This window comes from Pogoniulus pusillus, chromosome 25, assembly GCF_015220805.1.
Source record: "Pogoniulus pusillus isolate bPogPus1 chromosome 25, bPogPus1.pri, whole genome shotgun sequence".
NCBI lineage: Eukaryota > Metazoa > Chordata > Aves > Piciformes > Lybiidae > Pogoniulus > Pogoniulus pusillus.
The window spans coordinates 6,441,769-6,466,491 of record NC_087288.1 but is presented as its reverse complement, the minus strand read 5'-3'; the positions used below and the strand labels follow the sequence as shown (position 1 = coordinate 6,466,491).

The 24,723-nt window shown below is 44.8% G+C and overlaps 1 protein-coding gene across 39 annotated transcripts in view; it reads right to left on the bottom strand.

Annotated features, from left to right (window-relative positions):
• NRXN1 (neurexin 1) overlaps positions 1-24,723 on the bottom strand; it is an 841,287-nt gene that overhangs the window by 646,015 nt on the left and 170,549 nt on the right. The window contains exon 1 of one of the 39 annotated variants that reach the window (XM_064164295.1): positions 19,970-20,062. The exons of the other annotated variants lie outside the window; for them this stretch is intronic. The gene's annotated coding sequence lies outside the window, so the exon portion shown is untranslated. Of the gene's footprint in view, positions 1-19,969; positions 20,063-24,723 lie in introns of those variants that run through there. 39 annotated transcript variants of the gene reach the window in all.

Genomic DNA, 24,723 nt, shown 5'->3' with positions numbered 1-24,723 from the left:
ACCTGTCTTTAAGGCAGGGGTTCTCCAGCCCTCGGATTATCATTGTGGCCCTCCTCTGGACCCACTCCAGCAGGTCCAAGTCCCTCTTGTGTTGGGGGAACATAGCACTGCAGAGGAGGTCTCAGAGACCAGTTTATCCTTCAAGATACCCTTCCCTGAGCAAGGAACCAAATGACCCCAGAATCACATTGCAGGATGCTTTAGCATACACTTCTCTTCAGTTTTCCTTTATGTTTGGCAAGGCCCATAGGAAACACATTCAGGCTAAAGCCATTTCTGCTCTGGCCTAACAAAGCCCATCTTAAATTAGAGATCACAGCCTAGAACACGGCACTCCAGACTCAGAATTCTCTGGCAGAAAGGAAAGGCACTCACAGTTGCATGGCTGTAGATGTGTCTTGGCTCAGAAAAAAACACTTCCAGACTTTGGTTTTTTGCCTGTTTATCTTCACTGGTCATGAAGCCATCAAATTTCCTGCAAACCCCAACTTCAGGTTGGTGAGGTTTTTTTTTCCCCCCCCATTCACTTATCTGCTGCATGTGGCCTTTAGTTGGCATTTGTATGCACTGCGGCACTGCCCCAGTTTTAACTCCCCAAGTAATACTGCACTTGAGTTTCTGGCAAGATTAATGGGAAGTGGATTTTTGGAAAACCATTTAAGCACTTTCTTTGTAAATGGCCACAGGATGCTTAATGAAATAGGCATTTCTCACAAGTCAGCTTTTCTGTGTGGCTTCTGCTGCTTGGACTTGGTTTGAGGTCTAAGGTTTTTACATAGCAAAGGTTACACAAGGATTTTTTTTTCCCCCTCCTTATTCACTTCCTGCACACAAAAAGAGCTTTAAAAAAATCATTAATAAGAAACAGTATCAAAAAGTTGATGGATTCTATTTTTCTTTTCCAGAGTACACCAAAACCCAACTAGTTTAGTTGCTACTGGCTCCAAGCAGAAGTATTTCACAACGCTCGCCTGTGGTGACAAGTTCCACTGCAAGTTTGCACCTATTCTATGATAACCCAACTAAAGAAAGCATCTCCATTGGAGGGCTAAGGTTTCCAAAACCTGACCAGGGACATGCTCCTCCTACCAGCAGACCTACCTTCCAATTCACCTGAAAGAAAAACAAAAGGCAAAACCCTGCAGCAGCTCATCCTGCCAGTAGATAAAAGGGGGTAGAAGATGCACTGAGCACAGTACTCCAGGCGAGATGCCCCCGGAACAGAGGAGCAGAATCCTCTCTCTCCATCTGCTGGCCATGCTGCTTTGGATCCTGTGCAGGCTGCCACCGGCCTCCTGGGCAGCAAGTGCCCATTACTGGCTCCTGTCCAGCTTCTCATCTACTAGGAACCCCAGTCCTTTTCTGCAGGGCTGCTCTCAATCTCATCATCCCCCAGCCCAGATTGGTATCGAGGATTGCTCTATTTCAATCAGTATCTTCCCCTGAAGGACTCTGCCTCTTCCAACAGTATTCTATCCTGAGGAACTCTGCCCCTGTTCACAAGTACATGACAGCACTATCTGCTGTTCTCTCTTCCTCTGTAATCAGAGTAAGGGTAAGTGATTTGATGAAGTGACAGAACCACATCAAGAAAGGCGATTCTAGCACATGGCTCTGTTTTGGAAGACTTCACCTGGACTGCTGTGTACAGCTATGGACACCTCAATATAGAAAGGATATGAACCTGACAAACTGGGTCCAGAGAAGGGTATGTTCAGAGGGCTAGAGCACCTCTGCTACAAAGACAGGCTGAGGTAGTTGGGGCTGTTCAGCCTGGAAAAGAAGATGCTCCAGGGACACCTTAGAGCAGCCTTTCAGTACCTGAAAGTGGCTACAAGAAGGCTGCAAAGGTATTCACAACCTGCCTGGCTGTGTTCCTATGTGATCTGGTCTAGGTGATCCTGCTCTGGCAGAGAGGTTGGACTGGATCATCTTTTGAGGTCCCTTCCAGCCCCTGACATTATATAATTCTACAAACTGCTTCCAGAATCCTGCAGTAATAGGATTAGGGTCAATGGGTTGAAATGAGATGTTAAGGATAAGTTCTGCACCATGAAGGTGATGGAACACTATAACAGCTTGCTTGGAGACAGTTGAGGCTCCAGCCCTGGAGACATTCAGGGCCAAGCTCAACATGGTTCTGAGTGATCTGATCTAGTGGAAGATACCCCTGCTGAATGCAGGTGGGTTGGACCTTTGGAAGTCCCTTCCAACCCAAACCATGCTATGATTCCCTGTACCTTTTCTTTTGACTGTCCAGAGGTCAATTTTTCATCTCCCTTTACTTGCTAATTCACTAACTCATTTAATAAAAGGAAAACAAAAACCAAACACAAAACCCCTAACAGTAACGATGAAAAGCAAGCTAACAAACAAAAAACCCACCCCAAACAAAAGGAAGCTCAAATCATTAACACCATTTCCTTCCCCCATTAATTCCCCCAGAAATAATCATTTCGGGATAAATATTGCCAAGACAGACAGATGAAGGAGAACATAAAGATTTTTGTATGCTTTCCCTGACAACTCCCTCATTGGGATCAATAATGGATTGTGAGGACCAGAAACGTCACTACAGAGCCACAAATCTCAACAAATAAGAGCTGCAGCTCTGTTGTGAATCATGGGGAAATGCACAGATCTTGTGTTCAGCAGTACCTGGAAATCAATGCTAGGACATCAGAAATAAAGGGAGCACTTTGACATGCAAGAGGCAGGGGGCTGTTTTTTACCACAAATATTAAAGTCCTAAGAGCACTTCAGTATTTGGAAGGAATCACACAAAGAGTTGTGTGCCCACTCTCTTGGGGTCTAGTGTGATACAACCTCAACCTTGGATTTCTACACAGTTCTCTGCCCTCCAACAACAAAGAACTGTGTCTTGATGCTACCCAGTGATAAATAATATACACTGGATGGCACAGCAACTTATCTACTAAGCACATTTTAGCTAACACAACACACCACAGAATAGCTAAGGTTGGAAGGGACCTCAGAGAACATGTAACTGCAACCTCCTGTGCCATGGGCAAGGACACCTCTTCACTAGACTTGTCTGCTCAAGGCTTCATCCAACCTGGGCTTGAACGCTCCCAGGCAGGAAGCATCCACAATCTCCCTGGGCAACCTGTTTCAGAATCTCACCACCTTTGTACTGAAGAACTTCTTCTTAAGATCCAGTCCATCCCTGCTCTCCCCCAACTTCAAACCATTCCCCCTTCTCCTGTCTCTAAACACTCTCATGACAAGTCCCTCTGCAGCCTTCCTGTAGGATCCCTTCAGGCATTGGAAGGGAGCTCTAAAGGTCCCCCTAGGGGCTTTTTTTCCCTCTGTGCTGAACACCCCCATGTCCTTCAGCCTGTCCTCACAGCAGAGGTGCTCCAGCCCTTGCATCATCTTTGTGACCTCCTCCGGACTCACTCCAGCAGCTCTGTGTCCTTCTTATGCTGGGGGCATTAGAACTGGAGACAGTGTTGGAGGCGAGATCTGAGCAGAGCAGATGTCTCTTTCATTATTCCTACAGCCATCCAAAAGGCCTTTACAATCTGAACACTGACAGACTTTCTGCCTTCAAAGAAGAATTAGTTGATTTTAGTTTCTATTACATTTAAGAACCCATTTTATGAACTAATGATGGCTTTCACCAGAAGAAAATAAGCAGGCTCCCTCATTTGACAGCAAACTTTCATTTGATTATTTCAGCAGAAAAAATCTCAGTGTACCATGTAAGATGACATAATTGTTTCACATGAAATAGCAATGCCAGCTTCTGCTGTGCACTCTAGGAAGGACAAAGTTTGGAATCCAGTTGCATAACGAGCTTCTCCTCCTAATGAACCTTGCAACCTCCTCAGTTAAATGTCAGTATGGTCATAAAGCGTGCAGCAGAACCCAGCATTTATTTTAGCCTCTTAACTGCTCACACAACAGGGGTTTGCAGCTCAGAAGAAAAACTCATTGGTGGAAACATTAAGGTGAGCTGCTGTTTCCAAGGAAAAACAGGTGCCAAAACCATTCATGATGTAACTGCAATTTGGATCATTCTGGAAGACCACAGAGTTCAATAAATCACAAGCTGCACGAGTAATTCATCTTGGCTTGAAGCCTCAGTCAGCATTACCTCCTGCTAAAGCAGGACTCCTTAAGGCTATTACCACACTCTTTCCTACCTACTCCCCCAGAAGCAGAATGTTTACTTACAGGTAGATCATTTTTCACTGGCTTCCCATTTCAGAAATGCCTTTGAGAAGGAAACATACAAAGCCTGTTTGCATTAGGTGCAGAGTCACCTAGCATCCACACGAGCCCTAACCAGTCTCCAGATGAGTGGCAGTCAGCTGCAAAACATTCAACCAGCAACCACAGAAACTCATGACAGAGGCAGTTATCACTCTTGTGTCTACAGCTTCAGAATTACAAGTTACCTACTGAGCCATTTCCTTTAATCATAAATAGCAGTTTAACCCTACTTGCACAAAACCAAACCTCAGCAGATCAAACCTTCTTCCCCTCTGCTCTGGTGATACCACACCTGCAGTCCTGTGCCCACTTTTGGGTTCCCCAATTCAAGAGAGACAGGGATCTGCTGGAGAGAGTCCAATTGTAAGGGATCTGATCAGTGTCTACTAATTGATCTCTTTTTGGTGCTGCACTGGAACAGGCTGCCCAGAGGGGCTGTGGAGTCTCCTCTGGAGACTTCCAAAACCTTCCTGGATGCATTCCTGTGCAGACTACCCTGGGTGACCCTGGTTTGGAAAGGGCAGGGGAGGGGTTGGACTCCACCTCTGGAGGCCCATATTGTGATGCTTCGGCAGCCCTTAAAAAGCCTGTGGACAGAGACAGGAAAGGAGGTAGATCAGGAAAAGGAAAAACACTTAGTCTCTTTTCTGCAATGATTAATGTTAATATTCTGCCTACAGCTGAGACAGGGGTAGTAAAATATTTGCTTTATTCCCTAACCCATTATAGCTCTGTATGAAGTCACTCCAACACCTGAGTCCCACGCTTTGAGAACAAATACTCATTCTCAGTGAGACTCAGAAACAAATAAGGCTTACAACTGAAAAGAAAAGGATTTTAAAGCATGTTTAAGTGCTCTTCCCTCCCCTTAGCTGACCTACTACAATGCAGAGTAGAACACTTCAGTAGTCCTCAGTACTGGTTACACAACCTCACTACTCTGCTCGTTACAACAGAAAGCAGTTGTCAATGTTATTTGTGGAACAAAACCATACAAGTGGAGATGGTAGGAGGGCAGGTAAATTCTTCAGACACTACCACAAACTCCTCTTCTCTTCTCTAAATAAAGCTGCTTCCATCTGTGCCTGCCCACACTCATAAAAAGGAGTAAATCTAATATTTAAGGACCACAATGTGTACACACACATATACCAGCTCTACTGCAATACACTTCTGTGGGTCCTCTCTTCTTCCCTTTATCCTCCTTCCATAGAATGGTTTAGTTGGAGGAGAACTTAAAGACCATCTAGTTCCCAACCCCCTTGCCATAGCCAGACAGACCTTCCACTATCACAGTTTGCTCAAGGCCTCGTCCAACCTAGCCTTGAACACTTAAGGATAGAGGGCATCCACAACTTCCCCAAGAATCTGTTCCAGTGTCTCACTGCCCTCACAGGAAAGAATTTCTCCAAATATGCAGTCTAAATCAGTCCTCACAGAATGGTAGGGATTGAAAGGTGGCTCTGATGGTCATCTAGCCCAACCTGGCTACAACTACCTGAAGGGAGGCTGTAGCCAGGTGGGGTTGGGCTCTTCTGCCAGGCAACCGGCAACAGAACAAGGGGACAGAGTCTCAAGTTGTGCTGGGAGTGGTATAGGCTGGATGTCAGGAGGAAGTTCTTCCCAGAGAGAGTGGTTGGTACTGGCTGCCAAGGGAGGTGGTGGAGTTGCTGTCACCAGATTGGGTGGCTGGGGTTGTCTGGGTGGATGGCAGGTCAGGTGGCTGCAGTTGTCTGGGTGGTTGTTGGGTTGGCTGATGGGGGTTGTTTGTGTTGTATTTGTGTGTTTGTGAGGGGGGTGTGCAGGTTTTGTTGCTGTTCCTTCATTTGTTTTTGCATTAGTTTTCTGTTCTGCTTCCCCTGTTGCATCCTGCTCCCCTTTTGCAGGTGCTGGTAAAATATCACTTCCCAAGGACAGGCAAACCTAGACACAGAGGTGAGGCTTCCACAGTCGTCTGGAGACCAGTAAGTAACGCAGTGGTTTTGAAGAGTCATGACGCAATAGCCTTAAGTCTCCATGCCAATAAATAATGCATTGCTCTGCATCTAGAGGAAGCAAGGCTTTCCATTCAGCTTCTGTCCTTTCATGACCTCACTTAATGGCTTTGCAGATCAAGAGGAGAGAAAAAATACACAAACCCAGTCCTTCTGGAAAGACAAAAGCCATTTAGGAACAAGTCAAACCACTTACCAGCATTTCTTAACAAATTAGTAACACAGAACCATTTCAGTTAGAAAAAACCTGAAATGATGAAGTCCAACCCTTCTCTAACTCTACCAAGTTTGGTGCTCAACCATGTCCCTCAGCACCGTATCTCTGGCTTTGAAATACCTCTAGTGATGGGAATTCAACCACTTCCCTGGGGAGCCTGTTTCAGGCTTTGAGGACATTTTTCACCAGTAAGTTTCGTTTCATCCCCAACCTAAACCTTCCCTGGTGCAGCTTGAGGCCATTTCCTCTCACCCTATGACTTGTTACTAGAGAGAAGAGACCAGCACCCACCTCTCCCCAGCCTCCTTTTCAAGGAATCTTAGGAAGCCAAAAGGTTACCCCTCAGCTTTTTGTTCTTCAGACTGAGCAATCCCAGTTCCCTGCTTCTCACCAGATCTCTTCTCCAAACCCTTCCACCTCCTAAACAAGGTGTAAGGCCTGTTTGGGGAAAAAAAAAGGTAAAGGCACTCCAGAAATGACAACAAAACCAAAGCCAAAACCAGGGAAAAAAATAACCACAAAAAAATTCCACAAGACACAAACCTATCCACAGCAAAACAAAACCCAACAGCTGCAGAAAATAAACAAATCAAATTGAGAAAACCCACAGCAAAGAGTAAAAAAAACACCCAACACAAAACTGCCCAAATCAAACAACCCTAAACAAGCCACAATGGCCACCAGAGGAGCTACCAAGTCCAAGATGTGAAGCTACCTTCCAAGCTTGTAGACACCACACTTATGGACAGGAATAAAGAGTAGTCAGACTGTACTTGACTCCAGAGTACTGTGGTATAACCCCAGGCTTTGCTGTTCTTCAATAGGTCTTGCAGCATCTGTCATGCTCCTTAAAATTAACTTAGATTTCCTTTCAGGCCCCTTTGCTCCTATTTCTCCTTCAAGTCTGGTACTAGACTCCATTACCACAGATGCCATGATCACAAACAGTCAACAAGAGAGATTTGACTACCACATGATCATTCTGGAAGAGACATGAAATAAAATATGAGACTAGAAAGGTCATCCTAGGGCACCAATTGACTCTTCTAATATTAGAAGCAACCACATCATGTAGACCACTTCCCCAGCATACATCACAGCAGCAGCAGTGCACACAAGTATTCGTTATGCCACTCCAACAGGCTTAGTTCAGAGGGGCAGGACAATGACTATTGGTACAAATCCTCTCCCCCTCCCTACATCTGTCTCTGTCTTGTGTTATCTGCTCTGTGCATACTGATTACTAGCAGACTTCAAATTAAAGTTTGCAGCTGATATGCAGCTGAGTGGTGAAGTTGGAAAGACTGAAGGTTGGGAACCATCCAGAGGGACCAGGATAGGGAGGAAAGCTGGGCTGAGAATTTCATGAGGTTCAACAAAACTATGTGCAACTTCAGGGCAATCCTTGATATCAATCCAGGCTGAAGGATAAGACTGAGAGTTGCCTTGCAGAAAAGGACCTGGGGGTGCTGGTGGGTGAACAGATGGATATGAACCAGGCCAATGGCAGCCTGGGCTGTATCAAAAGCAGTGTGGTCAGTAGGTGACAGACATGATCCTGCCCCTCCACTATGCAACACTGTATCTGGAGTGCTGTGTCCAGCTCTGGGGCCCTTGAGGCAAGAGGGTCACAAACCTGCTGGAATTGGTCCAGGAGTGCCACCAAGACTACCAGTAAAAGCAGACTTGTTTGGCCATACTAGATTTACTACTCCAATTACTATGGAGACATCACACACTTAATTCTGTTCACAGAGCTATATCATGGTAGGGGTGGGAAGGGACCTCTGAAGGTCATCTCATCCAACCCGCTGCTAGGACAGGATCACCTACAGAAAAATCACAAGAACAGATCCAGGTAGGTTTGGAATGCCTCCAGAGGAGGAGACTCCACAGCCTCTCTGGACAGCCTGGCTCAGTGCTCTGCCACCCTCAAAGCAAAGTTTATCCTTATGTTTATGTGGAGTCATCTGTAATCCAGTTTGTGTCCATTTCCTCCACCACTGAAAAGAACCTGGCTCCATCCTCCTGATCCTCCCCCTTAGCTATTGATCAGCATTAATGACATCCACCTCCCCAATCCCCTCTTCTCCAGGCTAAACAGCTCCAGCTCTCAGCTTGTCTTTATAAGGTCGATGTTCCGGCCCCCTCAGCATCTTAGCAGCTCTCTGCTGGACTCTCTCCAGTTATTTCCTCATCCTTCTTCAACTGGGGAGCTGAGAACTGAAGGCAGAATTCAATTCTTCTTCAACTAATTACTCATTTAAGTCTTTCCTTCTGTAACAGAGAGATTTAAATAGACTGTATTTGACTGCACAACCTAAGATGGCAGATTTTGGTTGATCAACATCCTAGCTCAACCATTGCTTTCACAAGACATAAGGAAAGATCCTTCAAGGTAAAAACCACACCTAAAACAGAAATACCAGAAATAACCACAACCAACACCTTAAAAAAAAAAATTAACTCCCTAAAACCAAAACAAACCCAACCACAAAACTCATATGCCACTGGAAAAAAAAAAACCACCCAAAAAAACCCCAAATCATTAAAAATTACAACCCTAAAGCCCACATCTAAAAGACAAAACCCTAAAAAAATCTTAAGAACGAACCATCAACACCAAGAAAACCAAAATGAAATCCAACCCCATACCTTAAATCTAGGAGACCTTGAAAGCCCACATGTAAAACACTGATCAACTCCACACCTAAAATCTCCAAATAGCTAAGAAAAAAAGAGCCAGCACCTAAAAAACACCAACCCAAACCCCACAGCTAAACAACTAAAAAAAAAAGCAAACCAAACCCTCCACTTCTAAAAAAAGTAAAATACCCCCCAAAAAATCTAATATCCTAAAACTAAAAAAGAAACCAACCAAAATCACTTAAAAAAGAAAAAAACAAACAAATCAATACAAAACAGAAGCAAAAGAAAAGCACACCAAGAAAATAAAAGCAAGGAGCAACAACTAAAATAATCACTAGGCACCTAAAAACCAAGAAGAAAACAAGCTATAAGACTGGGGAGGGAGGGGGAAGTCATTACAAATCTAAAAACCAAACCAAAATAAAATAAAAAAAACACAAAACCAAAAGCCAACTCCACCCCCCCCCTCAAAAAAAAAACCAAACAATCCATGTAAAAACTACCCAAACCAAAAGTGGTTTCCCCCTCCAAGTCTGCTTATCCCTAGCATAAGGAAAAACTGACAGGGCACTTAGTGACTGGTGGGAAATTAATTTGGGTCACTCTACGGTAGGGTTGCTATAGCAACTGCATGCAAAATGTAGTAGGCAGGTTCTTCATCAATGTTAATATCACAGCAGCCATCCTCCACCAATCTCTAATCAATGCAAGCCAGAGGATGTTTCATAACCAGCTAGAAATGAAAATAAAACCTCTGTGGTCAGCCTGCCTCTGTCAAAGATGAAATGTCACCACCTCTCCCTTTTGGCATGCGGTGAATCTGTCACATCAGCTTAATTTCTTGTGAAATCATTTCCACACCTAAATGTCACATCAAAAACAAATGGTTCTGACTAGGATTAGAGCAGGGAAGAGTCACCTGGAAGGAAAGGAGTTTGTTTCTTTTTTCCTGGATGCTTGAGTTCAATACCTGCATCTCTTCACACTACATCTCTGGGCTAAATCAACACTCACTACGATCCAGCTTAAACCAAAACAACTCTGCTGACTTTTACACAACCAAGAGAACTTGATCTGGTTTTCAGTGGTTTTGACCACCTGACCAAAATAAAACCCAACAAAAATCACAAACCATATTTTTTATGGAGTCACAGAATGGGCTGGAAGGGACCTCCCAAAGGTCATCTAGTCCAACCCCCTCTACAGTCAGCAGGGGCATCCTCCACTAGATCAGGTTGTCCAGAGCCCTGTTGAGCCTCACTCTGAATTCATCTCTAGGGAAGAGGGTTCAACCACCTCCCCAGGCAACGTGTTCCAGTGTTCTCCACCCTCATAGTAAAGAGCTTGTTCCTAACATCCAGTCTAAATCTGCTCTTCTCTTGTTTGAAGCTACTGCCCTCATCCTGTCACTACAGGCCTCTGCAAACAGTCTCTCCCCATCCTTCTTGTAGCCCCTTTCAGATACTTGAAGGCTGCTATTAGGTCTCCCTGGAGCCTCTTCTTCTCCAGACTGAACATGCTCAGCTCCCTCAGCCTGTCCTTATAGCAGAGAAGCTCCAACCCCCTGATCATTTTTGTGGCCCTTGTCTGGACCTGCTGCAGCAGGTCCATGTCCTTCTCACACTTAGGTCTCCAGAGCTGGACACAGTACTCTGAGCAAGGTCTCACCGGAATAGAGCAACATGGCAAAATTGCCTCTCTGGATCTGCTGCCAATGCATCTTTTGATGCAGCCCAGGATGCCATTTGCCTTCTGGGCTGCAAGTTCACACTGTCTGTCAATGCCCAGCTTCTCACTCATCAACACCCCCAAGTCCTTTTCCACAGGGCTGCTTTCATCACCTCACATCCTAACCTGTCTTAAAACCCAGGATTATTCAAGCCCAGGCGCAGGGCCCTGTACTTGCTCTTATTGAATCTCATGAGGTTCACCTAAGTTCACCTCTCCAGCTTGTCCAGGTCCCTCTGGATGCCATCCTGCCCTACTGCTTGGTGTCATCTGTCAACTTGTTGATAGTGCACTCAGTCCCACTGTCTGCATCATTGATAAAAACGTTTAACAGCACAGATCTCAGTACAAACCCCTGAGGGACACCACTTGTCACCACTCTCCATCTGGACATCAAGTCACTGAGCACTACTGTTTTGACCACGCACGTAGGGAATTTAATGCCGAGAGACACAAGCAATTGCCTGTGGTTTTTTTTTTACATACATAAACCAAACTTCTTTGCTACTTTCCCAGGTTATTATTTATTCATTTTCAAGTGATCTTGCATTGCTTCAGAGCCTGGTGTTAATTCTTAAAAACCTGAACTGTAGTTGAATATTTGAAGACTAGACTTTTGTGTCAACTACAGTTAGATCACAGAACCAAAAAAAGGTTTGAGCTATAAAAAGCTTAAGTGGTCTGGTTTGTATCCCAAACAATGTAAGACTGGTTCAGTTTTAGACCTTGCTCCAAAGGTAGTCTACAGTTATATGAATACAGCTGAAGAAATCATAGATGCTGAGGCAAATGCTACTCCTAATCCCAGAGGACACTCTCCCCATGAAAAAAAGATCATCTGTTTCCTGACTGCAGGGGTTTGGACAAGATGACCTTTAAGGGTCCCCCCCAATCCAATGCAACCTGTGGATGTGTTTCTTTCTTGCTAAGAAGAGACGAGAATTCAAATCAACACAAAATCAAACCTGGAATTTCACTTCTCATAATCTAGCCACAAGCCATAGCAGCCTGGTTAGTTAATACAGACTGCTGCAAGAAAGGTACCATCTTTTGAGCTGCATCAAAAGCAGCACAGCCAGCAAGTGAGAGAGACATCATCCTGCCCCTCTGCTCTGACCTCACTCACAGTATTGTGTCCAGTTCTGGAGTTCCCAACACAAAAGAGACATGGACCTCCTCAAGTGGGTCCAGAAGAGGGCCACAAGAATGATCAGAGGGCTGGAGAACCTCTCCTATGAGGACAGGCTGAAAGAATTGGGGCTGTCCAGCCTGCAGAATAAAAGGCTCCAGGGAGATTTAGAGCTGCATTTCAATATCTGAAAGAGACCTAGAGAAAGACTGGAGAGGGACTGTGTAGAAGGGATTGTAGCAATAGAACAAGGGGCAATTGTTAGAAACTGGAGCAGGGGAGATTTAGGTTGGCCATCAGGAGGAAGCCCTCCACAACATCTTTATAGGTAGCTGTAGACAGCAATGAGCTCTTCCCTCAGCCTTCTCTTTTTCAAACTAACCATCTCCAGCTCCTTCAGTTGCTCCTCATCAGATTTATTCTCCAGGCCCTTACCCTTGTTCATTACCTTCCTCTGCACTCACACCAACACCTCAACATCCCTCTTATAATGAGGTGTCCAAAACAGAACATAATAGTACTTGACGTGTAGCCTCACCAGACCCCAGTGTCAACCACCAAAGCCTAAATAAAAGCACCCTCCGAACCACACACACAACAAAACACAACTCAAAGCAATCACACTAACAATAAAAACCAATCAATAAAAAAAAATACCACCACCACAAAAACAATGCAACACAAACACTAATTTAAAAAAAGTTAAACTAAATGGTGAGAAAGGAAAGGATTTTGCAGCTGTATTGCTGATCTGCTGCCATCTGACAGACAGGACAGGCAAACCATGGGTGTGCTAGTTTAAACCTAACTGGGCTATTTTGGTCAGAAGATTTAGATGCCAGGCTGTGAAAAGGAAACAATGGTGATGTCTGCTTCACTCATAGGCTTGCTGAGATGTATAGAAACAGGAACACAGATATAGATAAGTCAGTTGTTTGCTCTCCATCTTTGGGGCTGCACTTCTGTCTAACCTAACTTGCTGTCTGTGTGACTAATCCATCTGCTTCCTAACCCCCCAAAACTCACCTTGAATATAAGGCAAAGTCTGGGGTAAGGAGAAGGTGGGTGATTGGGAGCCCCTCCTGAGGACTCAGGTTTCTGGGAGGGCTGCTGTGTTTCTGTATTACTTTTCAACTTGTAAATTTCTGGATAAAGCTGTAGATATTGTAAATATCTGCTTGGATATCATAGAATGGAACAAGGGGACACAGTCTGAAGTCGTGCCAGGGGAGGTCTAGGCTGGATGTGAGAAGGAAGTTGTTGGCAAAGAGAGTTATTGGCATTGGAATGGGCTGCCCAGGGAGGTGGTGGAGTCACCGTCCCTGGAAGTGTTTAAGAAAAGCCTGGATGAGGCACTTAGTGCCATGGTCTAGTTGACTGGATAGGGCTGGGTGCTAGGTTGGACTGGATGAGCTTGGAGTACTGTGCTAAGCTGTAAATACAAAGCTTCATTCAATTTTCCACAGCTGTTGAGCCTAGTCTGGGTGATTTTCCCTGGGGGGAGGAGTTTTTGACACCCAAACCATCACAATGGGAAACTATAGAAAAAAGCAGCTTTTATATTGAATGCTTAACAGTTAACATGAGCCACTGTCTGCAATGTATTTGGATCTAAAAAGGGTTTAAATTGTGTGCATTTCCCCCTCCCCTTCTAAACGACAAGATGCGTCAGTACCTACCCCGTGAGCAAACCAGAGCAGGCATAATGCACACAATTCAGAGAACCCAGGATGTTATTCTCTCCTTAAGACCCATTGTAAATGAAGATTGTTACTCTATTAGGCAGAGGCACCCTACTGAAACAAACTGAAGTAGTTTTCTGGGGAAAAAAAAAAAAAAAAAGAAATACCCACTTGAAGACAAAAGGTCTACAGCATAAAACCAAAGAGGCAAAACAAATTGGATAAACAATTTCTAGCAAAAGGGTTGCCAAGTGTTCATGGTTTGTAGACTGCACTTGGGTTTGGAATTATTTGGATGACATTTGGGCTGAAAAAAGATGTTATTTCACACAATAAGATTATTCTCAGAAGAGAGAACGTTTCCAAGGCTGTTTAATTATTTCATAACCACAACAGTTTGGCTTTTTAGGTTAAGCACATAATGCTCTGAGCTCAGACGAGTTGAGAACAGTCAGTTTCAACCTGAGGAGTCTATCAGCAAGACAAGTTTCTAAATGCACAAAAAAATCCTTCACATAATGCACCAGGTTGGAAAGGACCCTCAAAGGTCATCTCATCCAACTCCCTGCACTCAGTAGCAACACCAGCTAGAGCAGGCTTCCCAGACTGATCTTGGATGTCACCAGAGACAGGGTTTCAACCACATCCCTGGGCAACCTGTTCCATTATTTCACCACTCTCACTGTGCAGAGCCTCCTCCTGATACCCAACCTAAATCTCCCCCGCTTCAGGCCGTTATAGGAAAGGGCATGATAAAAAGATGAAGCTTCTCTAACAGTTCCTACCCATTCCTTGTTCAGTGGCTAGCAGGAACACAGCTGAATATTTCATCTGTGTTTTTTTCCATATATGCAGTTACAGACAAAGCAATGAAATCCAGATTCAGGGTTTAAGTGGCAATTAGAAGCTGTGAAATACAAAGGGAAGGCCTCTTGTTTTGAAAATCCTTTCCACACCACAGTATTCAGCATTCAGGTTTAAAATTCAGTTGAGCTAACCCAGCTGACTGGACACCATTCACAGCACTACTGCTGTCTGTCCCCTCACTAATGGAACCCCTCTGCTCTTCAGAGGGGAAGCTTCCCAAATCCTGTTTACTGAAGCTGTTACACTTCTACACTGAAGCACGGAGGAGTTGAAACTCAATTCAAATCCTCTATGGCAACAGCATAATTTGAGCCTATGTCTATCATGTTTTATGTGAACCTTCTTCCAATTAAGCCATTTATGTAAGAGACTCAGGAAGGATGTTGCACTCCAAGTTAGCAGACACATTCAGACAAAGAAGTTGGGGGGGGGGGGGTGGAATTCATCTTCAGATCCTGACAAGTCTTAGTCTTGGCAATAGTGAATGGCTCAGCATCTGAGGTGAGTCAGACTAAGACCAGAAGCACAACATAAGGCAGTTTGGGAACAGAAGCATCAGAAATTCAAGTGCTCAGAGACTGCTGGCATACCCAGAGTTTGTGACAGTTGAGCAGAATTCAATGGTCTAATTCTGAGTTTAAGGCAAAGCTATTAAAATACTCTTATGGTATCTCTTAGACTTCTTTTTAAATCAAAATTGAGTAATTTCTCTACTGCAGAGAGGCAAAGAGAGCAAACAGCAGCATTTCAAAGACCTGGTATGAAAATAACCACACTGCACCTTATAAATTGCTCATTAATTTGGTCAGAGAGGATATTCAGGATGACTAAGCTGTGCTGATGCTGAAGTGCAAGAATTAAGAGATTTCAGCTGGAAGCATCAAGCATTCATGAGCAAATTCCCTTTAGTGATTCAGAAGACAAACCTGTAGAAGGAAGATCAACTAAATCCAAACCTAACTGCCATCTGACCCAAGTGTTATCCATCACATTCAGCACCTCAGGACATGTTTAGCACATGCACGATATCAAACCAGTGAGTTAGAACAGAAAGCTGCTGGTAAAGCTGAATGGACCACACAAAGGTCTGTAACATATCTAGTGTGTGGCTTACAGCTCAGCAGGCTTCCACTTCATCTAAGCAATGGACAAAGTGCAATGCAAACCCTTACCAAGAGAGAGGTTTTCTTCTCTTAATTCTTTTAGCTTTAAATGAAATAACCCCCTTTTATTCTAACTAGCACCCCACAGCCTCATTGCCATCATTTTACCTTCATTTTGGTGGGCACAGGAAATAGCTAAGGTTGAACTGTTCTGTGATGCTTGGTAATTAAGTGCTTAAGCTGGAAACACAATCTGTCTGATAGAAGAGAAGGCTCCAAGGAGACCTTATTGTGGCCTTCCACTATCTGAAGGGGGTCAGCAAGAATGCTGGTGAGAGACTTTTCAGGGTGTCAGGTAGTGATAGGACTGAGAGTAATGGAGCAAAACTCTAAGTGGGTAGATTCAGATTCTTCACCATGAGGGTGGTGAGACACTGGAACAGGTTGCCCAGGTTGGTGGAGGCAATCCCATCCATGGATGTTTTTAAGGCCAGGCTGGATGTGGCTCTGAGCAACCTGCTCTAACCGTGAGACTGCCTGCCCATGACAGGGGAGTTGGCACTACATGACCTTTGAGGTCCCCTTCAACCCTGATCATTCTGTGATAATATAGGACTTTGATATCACTGATGCCAGGGTGATTGTCAGTATGCTGACCCCACCCCTCAGCTTCCACCTGCAACCTCAATAGACAAAACAGGATCTGCACTGCTACCAGCTGAAAACCTCTCAAGGTCCTCACAGACAGCAGACTCCACTCTCAAGATCCTGCACCATATTAGAAACTTCTTCAGACAACCAGCTTGCAACTTGGAAGAATGAATGTATTCATTATATTTACATAATTAGTGACCTTATTAACTTGGCCCTTCAGACATTACATCCTTATCTTTCCTCTTCTTGTCCCCAAGTTTATAGCATAACCTACTTAGCATAATTGCAGCTTAATATAATTGCAATTTACTTAAAGCATTGTAGTTCAAGGCCTGTTTACACATAGATTAAGGGTTTCCATTCCAGAGGAAAAACCCACAATAAAAAGTTCACCTGGTCTGACCTTCTGACTGAGATACTTGACTTTGAGTCACAGTTCAAAGCACCAGTAATTCAGTTTTAAACAAAGCCTTCATACCACATGAACCGGGGAAACATTTCCCTCTCCTATGCTCTGAAACCGTAAGAGCAGACAATACAAATTAGAGCTGTAAATACATTCCACTGGTCCTAAGTCCTATACACAAACACATTCACAAAATACCATTACACAGAAAAGCTGTCAAAATAAAGGATATTGTCCATTTCAACCTGGTCCTGATGGATGCAAATATGAAAGTTACAGCTACATTGAGGTCAGTGAGCCTGATTTATTTATATAGTACTTATCTATGCAATTACAGAATGGTTTGGGTTGGAAGGGACCTTAAAGATCATCAAGTTCTAACTCCCCTGCCATTGGCAGACACAGTTTCCACTAGATGAGGTGACTAAAAGCCTTGGGTAACTTGGCCTGCAGACATCAAGTCTGACAGCTCTGCATTTATCCACATCACTTGCAAATGATGGCACAGGCTAATTAATGACAAGTCCGGACTCGGTGTCTGCAGTGCAACAGGATCATGTCCATACTTGCATCTAACATGATATGAAGTCCATGAGAGAAGTGGTTACAATCATCCATGGTTTAGTTTTGCTTCGCTCACTAAGAGCAAGAAAGCTTGATTGGCATGATTTGGTCACTGGATTACAAGATGAACGGAGGATGTGGTTGTTTTGCTTAGTGCTTTTCATCCTGAGCAAAGACATTATTACAACTTTTAGATCATCTCTCTGTTCACAATATTTGGATTCACAGATCGCAGTGAGTTGAAAGGGACACTGAAAGATCATCTTGCCCAATCCCCTTGCACTCAGCAGGGACACCTCCAACTAGATTAGGATCCTCAGGGACACATCAAGGCTGATCTTGAATGTCTCCAGGGATGGGCCTCAACCACATCCCTGGGCAACCTCTTCCAGTATTTCACCACTCTCATTGTGCAGAACTTCCTCCTGATGTCCAACCTAAATCTTCCCTGCTCCACTTTCAAACCAAAGCCCCTTGTCCTAACACCACAGGCCCTTCTGAACAGTCCCTCCCCAGCCTTCCTGTAGGTCCTCTTCAGATATTGAAATGTAGCTCTAAGATCTCCCTGGACCTTTCTCTTCTCCAGGCTGAGCAGCCCCAATTCTTTCAGCCTGTCTTCACAGGAGAGGCTCTCCAGCCCTCTGATCACCTTGGTGGTCTCCTCTGGGCCAACTCCACCATGACGCATGAAGAAAAATGCAACTGAACAGCAAGAGCACCACACTGATCACAGCTAAAAGCAGCAGCTACAGCCCTTTAGCTAGAAAAATGCATCCAAAGGGAAAAAAAGGCAAATAATTTTAAATAGACAATTTGAAATAGCACTTCAGTAACTGTTGATTTTTTCACATTTAAATAAATTACTTGGCTGGAAATAACCTTTTTTTTTTTCCTTTGATGACATACAACAAGCTGCTGTTCCATCTCCAAGATTAATATGCTGGTTGAATAGATGCACAAAACATAAATTAGTGTTGGGAAATGGACTGTAAGTACATATTTATAAACACACAGCAATCACAGTTTATGCAACTGCAGAATGCAGCTATCTGCTGACTCAGATGCTTTGCCGGCCAAGTAGAACACAACTCCGCTGCATTTACTGTAACATTACAACTTCACTCAGAAAGCCCTTTGCAGTGAGAGAACCCAGCAATGTCATTTGTACTTGATGCTGGGAAATGAGTCTTGTTCCCTCTAGGAACAAGAAGCCTGAATCATAGAATCATTAAGGTGGGAAAAGATCCCCAAGATCAAAGTTCAACCGTAACCCAACTACTGTGCTCGCTAAACCTGATGCACCACATCTGCAGCTTCTGGAACACCTCCAAGCATGATGACTCCACCACCTCCCTGGGCAGCCTGATCCAATGCCTGATTACTCTTTACAGGAAGAAATTTCTTCCAATATTCAACCTAAACCTTTCTGGGCACAATTTCCTCCTGCCATGTCGCTGGATAGTTAGAAAAAGAGACCAACACCTGAAGAGATCAAACAAAAAAAATCTGCTTGTCCCTCCGGGCTGTGTACTGTGACCATTGCTGTTTAATACCTTAAACCATGTGAGAGTGGGGTCAAGTGCACCCTCAGAAAATTTGCAGTGGACACCAAGCTAAGTGGAACAGGGACTTAAAATAGCTGATCTGATAAAGCAAAGTGCAAGGCCCTGCATCTAGGTCAGGGCAATCCATGGTTATCAATCCAGGCTGGGAGGATACGAACCTGACAGCAGCCCTGCAGGGAAGGACTTGGGGGTGCTGCTCAGAAGGTGCACATGAGCCAGCAAAGGGCACTTGCAGCCCAGAAGGCCAACAGCAGCCTCACAATAAGTATGGCCAGGAGATGGAGAGAGAAGATTCAGCCCCTCTGCTCTGCTGAGACTTCACCTGCAGTGCTGTGTCCAGCTGTGGGGCCACCAACACAAGAGAGGTATGGAGCTGTGTAAAAGACAGGTTTGCCCAAGGATGTGGTTGAGGTCCTGTCCCTGGAAACATTTAAAGTCAGACTCAGTGTGTGCCCCGGGCAGCCCCATCTAGTTGGAGATGTCCCTGCTGATTGCATGGGAGTTGGGCAAAATAACCTTTGAGAGCCTCTTGCAACCCAATACCATCTGTGACACCCTCCTTGCTGCCCAGCATCAACACCTATATCCTAAGTGCTTTCCAAGTATGGACGCAAACTGCTCCAGTTTCACACCAGTAGTGACACAAAACAAATTCTTGTCCATGCCACTACAGCTTTCCACTCCATCACTGCAGGGGACGACGCTATTGCACAAGTCCATACTGCCCACATACATTGCCACCCCTCCACATAGATCAGAGTAACAGAAAGGGCAACAAAAGACAATCAAAAGCACAAAGATCGTTTTCCAAAGAGAGTAGCTTAACAGACCAGAAGCATTCAATTGAAAAGGAGCTGGCCACAGCAAGACACTACACAAGACTATCAAATTACCTTCAAAACGGGAGGAGCAAGCAACACCACACTGCACAGCTTCCCTCCCCCCCCCCCCCCCCCCCCCCCCCCAACATCAGCACACAGGAGCCACGAACAAAGCAGGAGCAGGACACACATGAAAAGATCGTTCTTTGCACAGTCTCCAGCTGAGCTTCAGAGCAGGATTAACCAACTACAGCGAAAAGAACTTACCAACAGCTACCAAAAACAGGTACCACTTGGAAACCCAGGCAACAAAACTCACAGCAGCACAAAGCAATCTCTCCATGTGCTTACCTCAGCCACTGCTCTTCGTAGAAGCATCCAGAACTAGAGTACAGGCAGAAGAGACTAAGAAGCTACATCTACACTGATCCTTCTGGAAGCTAACTCACGTTAATTAACCCCTAAGCCCCTCCCTGAGCCACTTAAAAAACACCTGCTTGGGCCAAGTGGAGTCACCTTTCTTGGTAACCGTTGCTGCCCTCACTCCAGGTGGAGGTGATGAGGCTCCTTAGGGCAATCACCACAATAACAAGTGCTTGCCACAGCTGAAGTCTATCTGCTCCTAAACTAGCCACACCTGGCATGAAACTGAGGCACAGACACAATGATCTCAAGGAAAACAAGAGGGTACACAAAAATGTAGTTGGTGTTTTGTCTTTTCCTCATCATTTAAGCTTCATCATCAGGTAATCCTGCAAGGTCCCACACACAGTGCTTTGCCTTCAGGAGAGGAATGGGAAGTACAAACAATTCCAAGTTTTTTTGGGAGTACTACAATGTACAGTTAGCTGTTCTGTGGCTGTTGTGGGAATGTAATCAAACCTCACCTGCAGTATTGTGTCCAGCCATACAGCCTCCCTCATAAGAAGGACATGGAAATGCTTGAGTGTGTTCAGAGGAGGGCAAAAAGATGATCAGAGGGCTGGAGAATCTCACCACTGGGGAAAGGTTGAGGATAGAGTTGAGGCTGTGTAGCATGGAGAAGAGAAGGTCTCCTTCTCTTCAGGGAGACCTTAGAGCAGCCTTTCTGTACCTGAAAAGGGACTACAAGAAAGCTGGAATAACGATGGGACAAGGGGCAGTGGTTTTGAGCTGCAAGAGGTCAGATTTAGACTGGAGATCAGAAAGAAATCTTGACAGCAAGGGTGGTGAGACACTGGAACAGGTTGCAAAGGGAGATCATGGATGCCCACTCCTTGGAGGTGTTCAAGGCCAGGGCGGATGAGGCCCTGAGCAACCTGGTCTAGAGGAAAGTGTCCCTGCCCATGGCAAAGGAGTTGAAACTAGATATCTTGAAGGTAGCTTCCAACCCAAACCATTCTATAATTCTATGAATGAGAGGAGCCTGCTAGGAAAACTACTGAATGAAACATGAAAGACTTGCCTACCACTTTTACCCCAGCACTCCCAATAACTATGTTTGACTCTCTCAAATCTTAAGGTATTAATTTTTCTTCTAAAGATCACAGATCTCCAACAGAGCTTCCATTACTAAAAGCTCCACCCTTCTAATAGTCACATTTTAGAATGCAGAGAGTGCAAATAAGTCTGTAAATGACAAGCTATGAAATAAGCTATTCATCTGTGAAAGACTGCATCCTCTAGGAGGGCAGAGAAGTTAGGGCTTACATTTACAGGCTTTAATGCTAAAGGAAATTAACCCTCTTGTAAATTACAGTGTGGAACAGAAATCAAACAGCATCACCATACCTTCAATGGTTCCTAATGCATCCTTTATCACATCAATCTACTTTGCTCTGCTGAGACCTCACCTGCAGTACTGTCTCAAGCTGTGTGACAAATAACACAGGAGAGACAGGGACCTGCTGGAGTGGGGCCAGAGGAGGGCCACCAAGATCACAGAATCAGAGAAACATCCAGGTTGAAAAAGACTTTCAGGATCACTGAGTCCAATCTATAACCCTACTGTTAACCAAGGAATGCCTCCTTCAGGAACACAGTGCAGGTCACCACCAGTTTAGTGGAGGATACCACGTGGACTCCACATGATTCAATGTGAATCCCACCAGAGACCTTTATTGTTCGTTCTGACTCCATGTATACAGTCTTGAGCACAGAGCACACACCTACACATTAGCATAACCTAGGCAAGAATGACCCAACTTTTTACATAGATCATGCCTTGCTTTTCTCATTAACCAGATGTCCACTATCTCTTCTCCCCAGTGGGAGGAATCCTGAAACACACAGGAAGCAAGGTTGAAAAGCTCAGTCTGCTTGTTATTATTCCTTCTCACATTGCACTCCTACACCCTAGTCTACAAGATTCACCTTAAACCATATCCCTAAGCACCACATCCAAACAGCTCTTAAACACATCTAGGGTGGGTGACTCAACCACCTCCCTGGGCAGCTCATTCCAGTGCCTGACTACTGTCTCCGTGAAAAACTTTCTGATGATCAGAATGCTGAAGGACCATCAAAGGTCCCTTCCAACCTAATGCAATCTGTGAAAGGCACAAGAACTTACAATCACCTGGACATTAGGCTTTGCCTTGAGTCAAGCTGTACCTTGGTTATTTTGAAAACCCAAGCTAGATTCATCTACACAGAGAATGAGTTCTTTATAAATTCAAACCTGGGCAAGCTTCTGCAATACAAGCACTGTGTGTAGATCCATTCCTACCATACTCCATGCATCCAGCACAGTTTACATCACAGACAGAACTCTGAAACCCAGACAAGTTTTGTTCTCAAGTAGTGGAATGAGAATTTGAACACAGCAAATCAAAGCTTCACTATCAGAAATTATTTTGGGTTTGTACAACTGGCATAAAGAACAAAAACTTTAAACTTCTCTTTCTGTCAAAACATGTTAATATTAAGACAGAGCTCCAAAAGACTTAGAAAACTGACACCTTGAAAGAGCAGCTATCATTTTTCACAAAAGGGTAGATTAAAGGGAGAACAGTAGGACTGTGCCAAGCAAATTCATCTCTGCCATGCTGGTTTCAAATCTACTCAATGGGAAATGAAGGTTGGATTTCTCCTTCCCATTCACATTCCATGCAAGCAGGTATATAGAAACCCAGAAATCACCACCTGGCTTTAGGTTTTGGCTACCTAAAATTGCTTATCTTGAATAGAAGCTACAGGAAATTGCAGTATTTGAGGTGGGGTCTCACCAGAGCAGCATATAGGGCAGAATCACCTCTGTTGACCTGCTGGCCACACTCCCCTTGATGCAGATCACAGAATCATAGAATCAACCAGGTTGGAAGAGACCTCCAAGATCGTCCAGGCCAACCTAGCACCCAGCTCTAGCCAATCAACCAGATCATGGCACCAAGTGCCTCAGCCAGGCTTTTCTTAAACACTTCCAGGGACGGTGACTCCACCACCTCCCTGGGCAGCCCCTTCCAATGCCAATCACTCTCTCTGACAACAACTTCCTCCTAACATCCAGCCTAGACCTCCCCTGGCACAACTTGACACTGTGTCCCCTTGTTCTGTTGCTGGTTGCCTGGGAGAAGAGACCAACCCCACCTGGCCACAAAGTCCCTTCAGGGAGCTGCAGACAGCAAAGAGGTCTGCCCTGAGCCTCCTCTTCTGCAGGCTAAATGACCCCAGCTCCCTCAGCCTCTCCTCATAGGGCTGTGTTCCAGGCCTCTCACCAGCTCTGTCACGCTTCTCTGGACATGTTCCAGTATCTCAACATCTCTCTTGAATTGAGGGGCCCAGAACTGGACACAGTACTCAAGGTGTGGCCTGAGCAGTGCTGAGCACAGGGGCAGAATAACCGCTCTGACCAAAACCACAATAAGTTGCTATGTTCATGGGCTAGGAAGGACACTAAAACATTCCTGTGTCACATTGGACAAATCAATATTAATTTTGACTAGAGCAAATTGAAGAAGCCTTACAAACTTGATCTGTAAATCATTTTAATCTTTACCCTGCATAAGAGAAATACATCCTGAGGGTTCATTGCAGGGAAAATTAACTTTACAACAGAGCTACAGTGAGATTTTCCATTTTCTCTGTTGTAAAAAGAGTTTAACAAGGTAGGTTAGGCTGTTAGTCACATTTTCAACAGACAAGGATTCAGCAGATGGCTGGGACACTGCAGTTTTGATACCATTTCCTACATGGCTGGAACAAGACATACTGCTAAATCTAGAGTCAGGGGACTGGTGCGACAAGATTTAGCCATTCTACTCCTGTTACAAAGGGTACAGCAGTACCTCTACCAAATCACTTCAGCAAATAACAATGAAATTATGAACACTGTCATCCCTGAAATAACTTGCTGCTTCCTCAGAACCACTTTTACCCAGTGAAGGATGTAACTCATAGAATGGCAGAATGGCCCAAGTTGGAAGCAACCTCAGAGATCATCTACTCCAACCTCCCCATCATGGGCAGGGACACCCCTCAGCTAGACTCAGCTGCTCAAGGCCTTATCCAACATGGCTTTGAACACTCTCAGGTAGGAGGCATCCACAACCTCCCTGGGCAGCCTATTCCACAGTCTCACCACCCTTGTACTGAAGAACTTCTTCCTAAGATCCAGCCTAACCCTGCTCTCCCTCAGCTTCAAACCATTCCCCTTCTCCTGTCTTTAGACACCCTCACAACAAGTCCGGCTGCAGCCTTCCTGAAGGATCCCTTCAAGTGTTGGAGAGTTCCCTGGAGTCTTCTCTTCTCCAGTCTTTCTGAGCTATGGTGATTCTGTGGTACAACATAAGCAGTCTGAAGAAGCTGGGGTCCAACTCTAGATTGTTCAAGACTAGATTGATCCATTCCAGCAGGTTAACAAACCAGAATGTGAATATTCATAGTGTCCCAACAGTAACTGTATGAGATGCCAACCCCTCTGCTACTCCCATCATAACAACTTGGTGATGTGGAAACAAATTGCAGTTGAAGTATGGAAATACTTTCTCAAGGGGAAGGGTTCATGACCTAAGCTGTGACATGGGGGTGTCAGCTGATGACAAACTCCCCATGAGCCAGCAATGGTTACTGGCAGCCCAGAAGGCAGCTGTGTGCTGGGCTGCATCCTAAACAGGGAGATCAGCAGA